The 9,600-nt window shown below is 34.1% G+C and overlaps 1 long non-coding RNA gene across 1 annotated transcript; it reads right to left on the bottom strand.

The window, feature by feature from the left end:
- Window positions 1–2,353: 2,353 nt before the first annotated feature.
- LOC130644898 (uncharacterized) lies at window positions 2,354–3,823 on the bottom strand. Its single transcript, XR_008982638.1, has 2 exons — window positions 3,422–3,823; window positions 2,354–3,248 (listed from the first exon to the last, which is right to left on the bottom strand). It is a non-coding gene; the product is annotated as an uncharacterized LOC130644898 (long non-coding RNA).
- Between the last annotated feature and the right edge of the window lie 5,777 nt (window positions 3,824–9,600).

The raw sequence follows: 9,600 nt of genomic DNA, 5'->3' as shown, positions 1-9,600 counted from the left end.
AATATGCAACCAGATAACAAGGCTAGAATATCCTTATATGATAGCACCCCACTTAAACCGACGTACCGCAAGACATGTTTAACTGAGTTCTCGTTTCACAACTGACAAAGGAAGACAACGGGAAAACTAAAGAAAACCTTATTTCAGGTATAAAAGTTTTGCATATTCTGCAAGGACAATGGTTTGGAATCCAGTTTCTTACTTTGCTTCTAAACTCAATTAAAGTACCAGCGTCTCGTTAGGCAAAGAGTTCTTAAGCTTGAACCCAACATTAGACAGTGTTTCGATCCCATATCTCACTGAAAATATTTTGTTACTTTTGAGTTTGTCCTTCCTTAAATTTTCACTGGTTCAGTAAACATAAAAAGTTTATTCCACATTTCTGGACCTGTTTTTGTTTTACAGCTCAGTAACAAGGATGCGTAAGTTCGTTTGGTGAATTGTAACGCTACCATTTTTTGATAAAAGCTCTTCAAATGATGATTGATAGTCTTGATAGATAATTCTTAGTGCTCTTTTATGTATATCGTTTATCCTATTATTTAATTTACGACTGTGAAACTTCCATACTAATGGACAGTACGAAAAATGACTAGTGACAAAAGCAATAATAATCAGCTTTCGCTGGTCTAATGTCATTACGGAAGATAACCTTCCAAGCACACCAACTTTCTGGCCTGCCTTGTTACAGAGCTGATTAACATGTTCCTTGAAAGAAAGTTTGTTGTCTATAACTATACCCAGCAGTTTTTCAGTTTGAGAAATATTTAGAAGTTCATGACAAACTTTTAATTGTACATCAGTTTTGTTAGATGATTTTTCTGGGTTGGCTTTCATGCCATTATTTTCAAACCAAGTAAATATTATAATTGCTGCATATTCAATCTTTTCAATAACTTCGTTGATATTCTTTCCTATTGAAAATAGGGTTGTATCATCAGCATAGTTGACAATGTTTGGGACAAAAAGGAAAAGATCGCATAAAAATATATTGAAAAGCAAAGGACCCAGAATTGATCCTTGCGGTAATTGTTATTTATACGTACTCACTGTTTCCTGTCAATTAGGTACGATTTTATAACAGCAAAGAGTTCATATCAAAGCCATATGCATGTAGTTTTGCTAGTAAGAGCTCGTGTGGTATGCAGTCAAATGCCTTAGACAAATCAGTGGAAAGCGCTCCGAATGTGCCACCTTTGTCAAGACTGTTTTTCCATTTTCAATCATATTTATAATTTTCGAAAATAATGGCTCGAAGAAGGGGTATATTTGGTCATACATGCATCTTTCATAGATTTTTGAGATGTATGATAGGATGCTTACAGGTCTATAGTTCGCCTTTTCAGTGCGCAGTCCTTTCTTGTGTGTAGGAGTAATATCGGCGTTTTTCAAAGATGTTGGAAATTCAGAACTTTTTAACGATTGCGTAAAATTTTCAGTAATGAATTGGCTAAAAATATCACTGTTTTCCTTGATGATGTTAGTAGGGATGTCATCTTGCTGCTGCGCCTTTTTTGGATCAAGTTTTCGAATGTATTTTTTAACATCTTCAAATGCAATTTGTTTAAAAGAAAATTTGGTGCTGTTTTTTGCGTTTGTTGTTATCTTTTCTACACTAGAATAAGATTTATATTTATATATTATTGAATTTATTTGATCTTTGGGTCTATATTCATTACTTTAAGGTTTTTCAACAACACTGCCAGAATAATTTTTGAATATTTCAGTAATATCTTTATCATCAGATATTGTACCCCATTTTCAACTAAGGTAGTATTTTCACTTGTAACTGTCTTGTTGGAGAAACATGGTTGTACTGTTTTCCAGAATTAAGGAGGCGCTTAATTAGCAGGGCGGTTAATTAAGAAGGGATGTTTATTCAGCAAGGGGCGGTGATTCTATAATTTAAGGTATTGCCGTAATTCGGTGATTATTGCTACAGAGTGTAGCACTTGGATTTGTTATATTAAAATTTATGTTCTTATATACTTTGTCTTGGGAGGCCTTAAAAAGCGTTTCGAACGCAAAAAATGTCACCCACCATTGTGGGTGATTAGGAAAAATTCATACTAAAAACGCAGATTCTTGCGGTGCGCCGCTTTGCTGCAAGATATTTGTATCACGTTTTTGTTTTTAAGAATAGTCCTACACTGTATATGACATATTTTACTCCCATAATTAATAACTCTGCTGATAGCGGAAATCTGCAAGCCATCGGGATTCTTGTGATATTAGGTTTCATTGATGCGTCCATAAATTTATCTTTAAAAACAAATTGGTATTGCGGCAGTGTGGGGAAAACTCTGGCAAATATTTGCTCTCGCAAGACGAACATAAATAAACAAATAAAACGGCGATTTACAACATGTATAATTCGGCCAAAAGACAAAAATAAAAGACAAATTTAAATGCACTTCAAAAATGGAAAATCTTATCGCCTTCATTGTTATTATTTCAATATTATTTACAGGATAACCTATTCACATAAATAAAACACATATATGCACTATTACTGCTATCAATCGGAGTCGCAATAATTTTTTTTACAAATAAATAATACGCATCTACCATATACGAACTAAAACTTAAGTTTAACAAAAAACATCAATAATTAGTAAGAAAAGGAGAAGAGACGGTTTTTTTGCCTTTTAAACATCGAGGCGGCAGGCGGGGAAAATACTTAATAAATAATCTTGCTTAGCCGCTAGCATTAAACCCTGGGGACGAGGATGGGAGGATCTCGATTAAAAGAAAGAATGGTCAAAATGTTCACTCAAACAAAACAAAAACAAAAAATGAACATACAATTTTGATTTACAGCTGTTAAAAACATAGTTACTTTTTATATTTCTCTTGGTATAAATGAATGAACGAGGACGATAATGTGCAAATTTCTAATTTCTTGAGTTTTTTGTTTATTTCATATTACGAATAAGCTCGTTGTCACAGCACCATTTCGATGATTGAGTTTAGTTTTAATAACGTCGAGTGACTTTCCTCCATGATAAAACTGTATCATTCGCTTATTTGACAATCTGTTTTAAGTTGTCTGCAAGATCATTGAAGTACAGCAAAAATAAAAGTGGTCCCAGAATAGTACCTTGGGGTATACCCACAGTTAAAAGTTCATTTTCCGATATTATCCCAATATATACAACATACTAGTTATTTAAACCCGTGGAATAATCCACTTAAATTTGTTGTGCTTCTTATCACAAAAAAGTTTGTTGATAGTTTTATTAAGACGGCTGAAAAAGAAACGTTTTAAAAGAAATCCTGTGGAGATATAAAGGGTTAAAAACATTTAAAATTTATTCTATGTTTCCTATCGCAAAATCATTTGTTGTCAGTTTCATTTGAAAGACGCAAGAAAATATCACTTTTGACCGAAATTGACAACTATAATAACAACGTTAATTACCTGTGACTTTACTCGTATAACAATTTATAACAAAGCTCCCGTTAAGGTAAATTTAATTTCGCATGCAATAAAATTCCTTACTAATGAAATCACTTTATTTTATCACATGATTTGTTTTAGCCTAGCATTGCTCTTTTCGTCAAAACATTTTGTTGTTAATTCCATTCAAGCGGGAATAGATAAAACCAATATTAAGGGAATAATAAAAATTAATTACCTGTGACTTTTGTGTAATAAAGTTTTACATCATTACACAAAAGTTTTTATGAGAACAATAAAATAAATTAACCATGACTTTCTTAAAACAAAAATTTTAAATCAATTTGAAAAAGCACACAAAAGACAGAATAAAAATAAAGTTTAGAAAAAGTGACATGTTACCGCAGCTGTTTCTTTAGTAAAAACAATACATCCACTTTGCCTGTCACAGAGACACGGAACTGGCGTATTATTATATAGACTAGTCTTTGCCCGTGAAAAAATCCACGGGTTCGCCCGTCCTTTATATTTACCCGTTGCAACAAAGTGGATAAAAATATATCGCATTTGATATTCGTGTTTCCGTAACATCATTTTCTAACTCAGCGGGGGGGGGGGGGGTCCGCGCAGACGACGGCTATTATTATAGAGCCCGTGGAAAAATCCACGGGGTTGCCCGTCCTTTATATATCACATTTCGTGTTTCCGCCATGGGACTCGCCTGACGCGGACAGACAGACAAAATACGGCTATTATTAAAGAGATTACCCTTGTTAAATAAATAGCAAACGATTTTAATTTTTTTCCCATATCCCAATTAATTCCAATTAAATTTTTTCCCATATTCCAAAGAGATTCTTTTGACTCGAAACTATATTGATTTGGATAAAGCAGTCTATTTTCTTTAAGATATGATATTAATTACTGGCACACTATTATTTTTATTATTTTGAAAACGGGGATTACAGAGATGGATAGATAGATGTCAAATTTGTTTTTATTTATTTTCACTTTTGCTGTTTTTTAACCGAATGGACTCTGAACGTTGATAGCGATAGTTAGGAATATTGATCGATGCCAACAGCCTTCGTCCTTTTTAACGAATTCCCAATTTTTACTACAGTATTAATAGATACTTTTTATAAGTTGAATCGTTTACTAGTGCGATATTTGATTTTGAATGCAAAGTAACGTAACGGAAATAACTTAACTTTAGTAAAACAATTTTAGCGAGTTGACAATAGAAGAGAAAATGTGATTAACCCTTTAAAATCTGCCTACGCTTGGTGTCAGTCAGCCACAGAAATGGCTGTTTCTATACCCTTTTTTGTATTTAGGATCATTGGTTTGATGCAAGATTAAATAGAATGCGTCATTTCTTCCCATGAATCATTAGTTTGATAATAAACTTTAATCCAGTCACATGCATCTTGATCATAGTTTCTCACATTACGGCATTTATTAGTATAATGTTTTTATTTAACAAAGTTAATTTAATTTTTCAGCTCCGTGGTCACTATGTGGGTATCATTATTAAGTCCTTGATGTTTGACAAATAATTATGTCAATGAAGGTGTCAGAATGATGATCTATTTAAATGGCGCTTTTTAAAAGTTTTTCAGACCTAAGGCTGTGATTGTTTAGGAAATTGACATTAACGTTACCCGTGACAATCAGCACGTTCCAATGATGATTGGCATTTGGTAATTTGTGAAAAATAACAAAAGTTTTGATGTAGATATTCTGAACCGTAGATAGATAAAACCGTAGATAAGATAAAAATTATTTTGACTGCGGCATTTTCTCTAACCAAAAACAGAATATCAATTTTAATCTTGTGAATTTCCAAAAGATATTTCTAGGTCGATTTATTCTAATAATCTAATAATCCGGCTCGTTTTTTATTTCAGTTTCAATAAGAGAAAGAAACTTGAAACAGAAATTTGAAGCAATGTTCCTTAATGTTGTTTATGTCTATGGACTTAAGTGGGTAATCAGATGTCTTTTACACTACGCGGTTAAACTTGCATTTGGTTTATTTTTTACTTGGCCTCCACGCTTTAAAGATAATTAACTCCTATATGTAGGGAGGTGTGGCACCCGAGGGCCACAATATGCTGATATCAGCAGCAAATATCTAAAAATCATAAGGCAGAACCATATTTTTTCAAAATTACCCAGAGTTCCTCAACGTTGTTCGTCATTCTGGCTAGCGCTGAAACTTGTGATGAGACGGGGTTGGAAGCTCAGGGATCGTGACTTGAAACTTAAGACATGCAAAGAAATGCCATGAGTAGTGCAAGGGAAAGAAGAGGAATTCTTAAGTAATTTTTTTTCATTGGATTTACAAGAATTTGAGGTACCCCACAATGAGAAGTAAAGAACAAAAACGCCTTTCCGATGTCTGATGATGAGGGATGGCCACATCTGGATAATATTTATTTTGTGATTTTAAGCTACCTAGCCAGTACCATGCCAGCACTCCAGGGCACATTTGTTATTAAATAATTAAGTGATAAAGTACAAGAGCTAAATATATTACTTTAATGTAGCTAGCTGCACAAAAGATTTTTCAAGGCATTCTGTCATTTTAAATAAAAATAGCTAGGTAGTTATTTGGTCCTCCCATAGACGAACATTCAAGACTTGAGTATATATATAGCTAGTTAGGTATGCAAGACATTGCATGTTGGTAAACATGTTTCCACGACAAACTGAAACCTATATTTCATAAATAATTATGTAGATTTTCAGTTTTCGTTTATGAAATAACAAAATTTGGGAAAGTATAGCCAGAAGTACTATTCGCTTGAAGTGGAAAGACCTAAAGTCTTCAGGTTAAGATTCAGTAAAGTGTAAACTGTTTCACATGGATGACACTTAGTGTAATGTGTTACAAATCCAGTGTAGCACTTATAGCATTAAAAATATCTTTTTCATATACCAACATTCACAGGACTTATGATAAAGATAAGCCTATTGTTACTTCTGCAAAGCAAATACAGTTGTTTAGCATTTTTCATTTTGCATAAAAAGTTCCTGTGGATATTCAAAAATTAATTGTGAGTGGCAGCAGACTGGACGATTAGTGCAAAGTAAACGTGTTGCAGATCCCGGTGGACAAAAAAATAACTTTCTAACCACTTTGTATTTATACGGCATAAAATTTAGATTATGTATAGGGTCTGGGACTTGGTTGTTTAACAAGTTGAATAATTTTTTGACTAAGTCCTGGACCTGACAAAAATTTATTGTTTACAGCTTACAGACGCTTGATAAGAACAACCTTGGTTACAAATCTTACGTTTATAAAATAGAACATTTAAGCTACTTACTTCAAATTCAATGGTTGATTTAACTGAGAATCCTAGTACGGGTTCTTCATTACAACCAGTCACAAATTGCAATATATCAGCAAGACACACAACTCTCCGACCACTACCAACCTCTTCCCTGATAAAGGTGCTTTTGAATAAATTTAATTATTTCAAGAGGATTAGGGATCTCTTGTTGCTTAATTTTATCAATCAGGTCTGAGTTAGATGTTAAATCTGTATTCTTCTGATTGTTATCAATGGTGATTACAGGGGTTGGTGACACAATGGGAATAGACACTGAAACAGCAGGGATGACCACTGAATAAGTTGTTGTTGTGTCAGTATTGCTGTTTGACGGCCTGATCGATGATGGAATGATTGCGTATTTGACTAATTGGATGTAGTGCTTACTGCGAATGCCTGATACGTGGAACTTAGGAGAGAATCGTCATCGTCATCATCATCGTTATTGTCAAGATTTTCTTTGATTACATAACTGCAATGCTGTTTTAGTCTAACGTACAGTGTACCTTAACCCACAATTTTTTTTATGACTGCATAGTTGAATTCTGTTCCTGCAGAAAGTTCAGGAGTGATGATTTTTTTGTCGGACCTTCGCAAATTCAAAATCCGTGACAGCTACCAAAGGATACCTTTTTCCTAACGCTACTTTCATTATCAGCAGGACATAGCATAATAACACCATCTACAATAACTGAATTCCACTTGAGAGTTTCTGAAATTTCCTCATCAATGTCATCCATGATAAGTGCAAAATCAAATGCTTGTTCCACGGCTGTTGTTGATTTCCTTTTCTTCGAGCTGGGAGCACTAGAGGTTAGCACGTAGTCTCTCTGCAATGCTTAGTCTTTGTTGCAACATCTAGCTATCTAGTTCGATTGACAGTATCATTCACAATTCTTAAGGAAGTAGGTGTACTAGCTCTATCATTTGTTCCAGTCGCCAAAGCGCTATCGCAACCAGGGACTAGGCTTAGTAAATTGGAAGCTTCACGGAGCAGTTGAGCAGCCCTCCAGATGTTATCGTTCATTTTACTTAACTTTTATCTAGTCGAACCTTATTCGGCGATTCGGTTTGACGTCATAACAATTTTTTTGGAGGTTAAAAGTTTCCGTATTTAGGTGAAGAGGGTTGAGAGTTAGAAAGTTTGAGCACAGATAATCTTTTGGAGCAAAATCTAGATAGCTAAGCATCATTTCCAGACAGATTTTTAATGTGGTTAGCTAATTTTCATTCCACATTTTTTAGCATTCTTTCTCCTACAAACTAGGTTTATTTTTACCCTGTGAAATTTTAAAAATGGCGGATGTAACACAAATGTGATTCGACAATCAAGCAAAATGTCAATCATCACTACGGCAACAGAGCTGAACCGAATCGCCGAATAAATTGTGAGATGTGACACGTGTGTAGCCAGCTAGTTAGAGTTACGTGAATATGCAATTTACTTAGTAGGAACCTAGCTAGGTACCAGTATACACATAGGAAAACAGCAGTATATGTAGAACACAGTAATACTTAGGTGCAAAACATGACAAACCTCCCTTTAAAAGAAAAAAACAAAAAAAACACAGAAGATGCCATACATCTAGCAAAAAAAAGTAAAAGTACGGTCACGTACTTGTAACCACTTCAGTTTGTTTTCAAGAACCTTCTAGCGCTTAGATTTGGGAGTCAAATACTTTATATTTTTAACTCGTTGGTTTATAAAGTGCCAATCTGTTTTTATTAGCGTGCCGACCTCGCTCGTCCCAGGAAGATTAAGCATAAAAAAAAAGATTAAACCAAAAATTTACAGATTGAACATACATTTTCAGGAGTACACAAAAATTTCGAGTTTGAACATAATATGTAGCAATAAACGTATAATTATATCATTAAATATGTATTGAAGGATTGAACTTGATACGAATTATTGTGTTAATTTGTGTTGTTTATTATTTGTTCAACAAGTTTTACGATCCATACATATTTAACGTCCTTACGATGGGAACTCCTTATGCTTTTTATTAAAAAGTACAGGATAACCCTAAACATATTGTTTTGACACCATCTAGAATTTCTTTCGACTTCTTTCAAATTTTTGAACTCATTTTCGAACAATCTTATCGCTTAGAATGCTATTGCGCAACATTTTTTTCTTTATTTCGTTTACGACGCACGTTTTCAATAGAACAAAACGCTTTAAGTGAGTCGTAAAACGGCCTCCGTAAGAATGTGCTCACAATTAAGTATTTTTTACGTAACGTTGAAAGTTCACGGACCTTTAAGTAGGTGAGAATGAATGAACTTTTGGATCGTAAGACGAAAATTTACTTAAAGGTTATCGCGACTTTACAAAATTTCTTTTGCCTAACATTTGCTTACACCAGTGAATGTTACTGTGTAGGTAACCTACATTTCCTTTCCTTTATTTAGTCTTTCCATTTATTTTCCCGGTTACCATACTGCAAACATCTGCTCCCAGAAAAAGAGCCCAGTTTTCGCAAACTTCCCGTTTTTCCCTTTCATCAAGTGTTTAACAACTATACCTTTATTCATCGCTGCTACTTCAGTTCTGTTTGGTTATATTTGGCATTGTAAGACGTTTCCAACCATAGGAGTCCATGTCTCGCAGTACTCATGGTAGCACATCACAAAGGAACTTATTTCATATTCCTGCACAAGCACAATTGGCAATTCTCCTGAAATAAGGATAAATCCATTTCGATCTCTCAAACGTAGTCTATAAAACGTTTGACGCATCGGAAACTCTTCAGTCCAATGACTGAAGAGTTTCCGAAGTGCATGCATTCGATTTTTTAACGAAAAAAGATGTCCAGGCCACAAAAGAAAAGAAAAGAACTTTCATTGAAGTCAAAT

Source organism: Hydractinia symbiolongicarpus, chromosome 5 (assembly GCF_029227915.1).
Source record: "Hydractinia symbiolongicarpus strain clone_291-10 chromosome 5, HSymV2.1, whole genome shotgun sequence".
Taxonomy (NCBI): domain Eukaryota; kingdom Metazoa; phylum Cnidaria; class Hydrozoa; order Anthoathecata; family Hydractiniidae; genus Hydractinia; species Hydractinia symbiolongicarpus.
The sequence above is the reverse complement of the archived record's forward strand: the minus strand, read 5'-3'. Positions and strand labels throughout refer to the sequence as shown.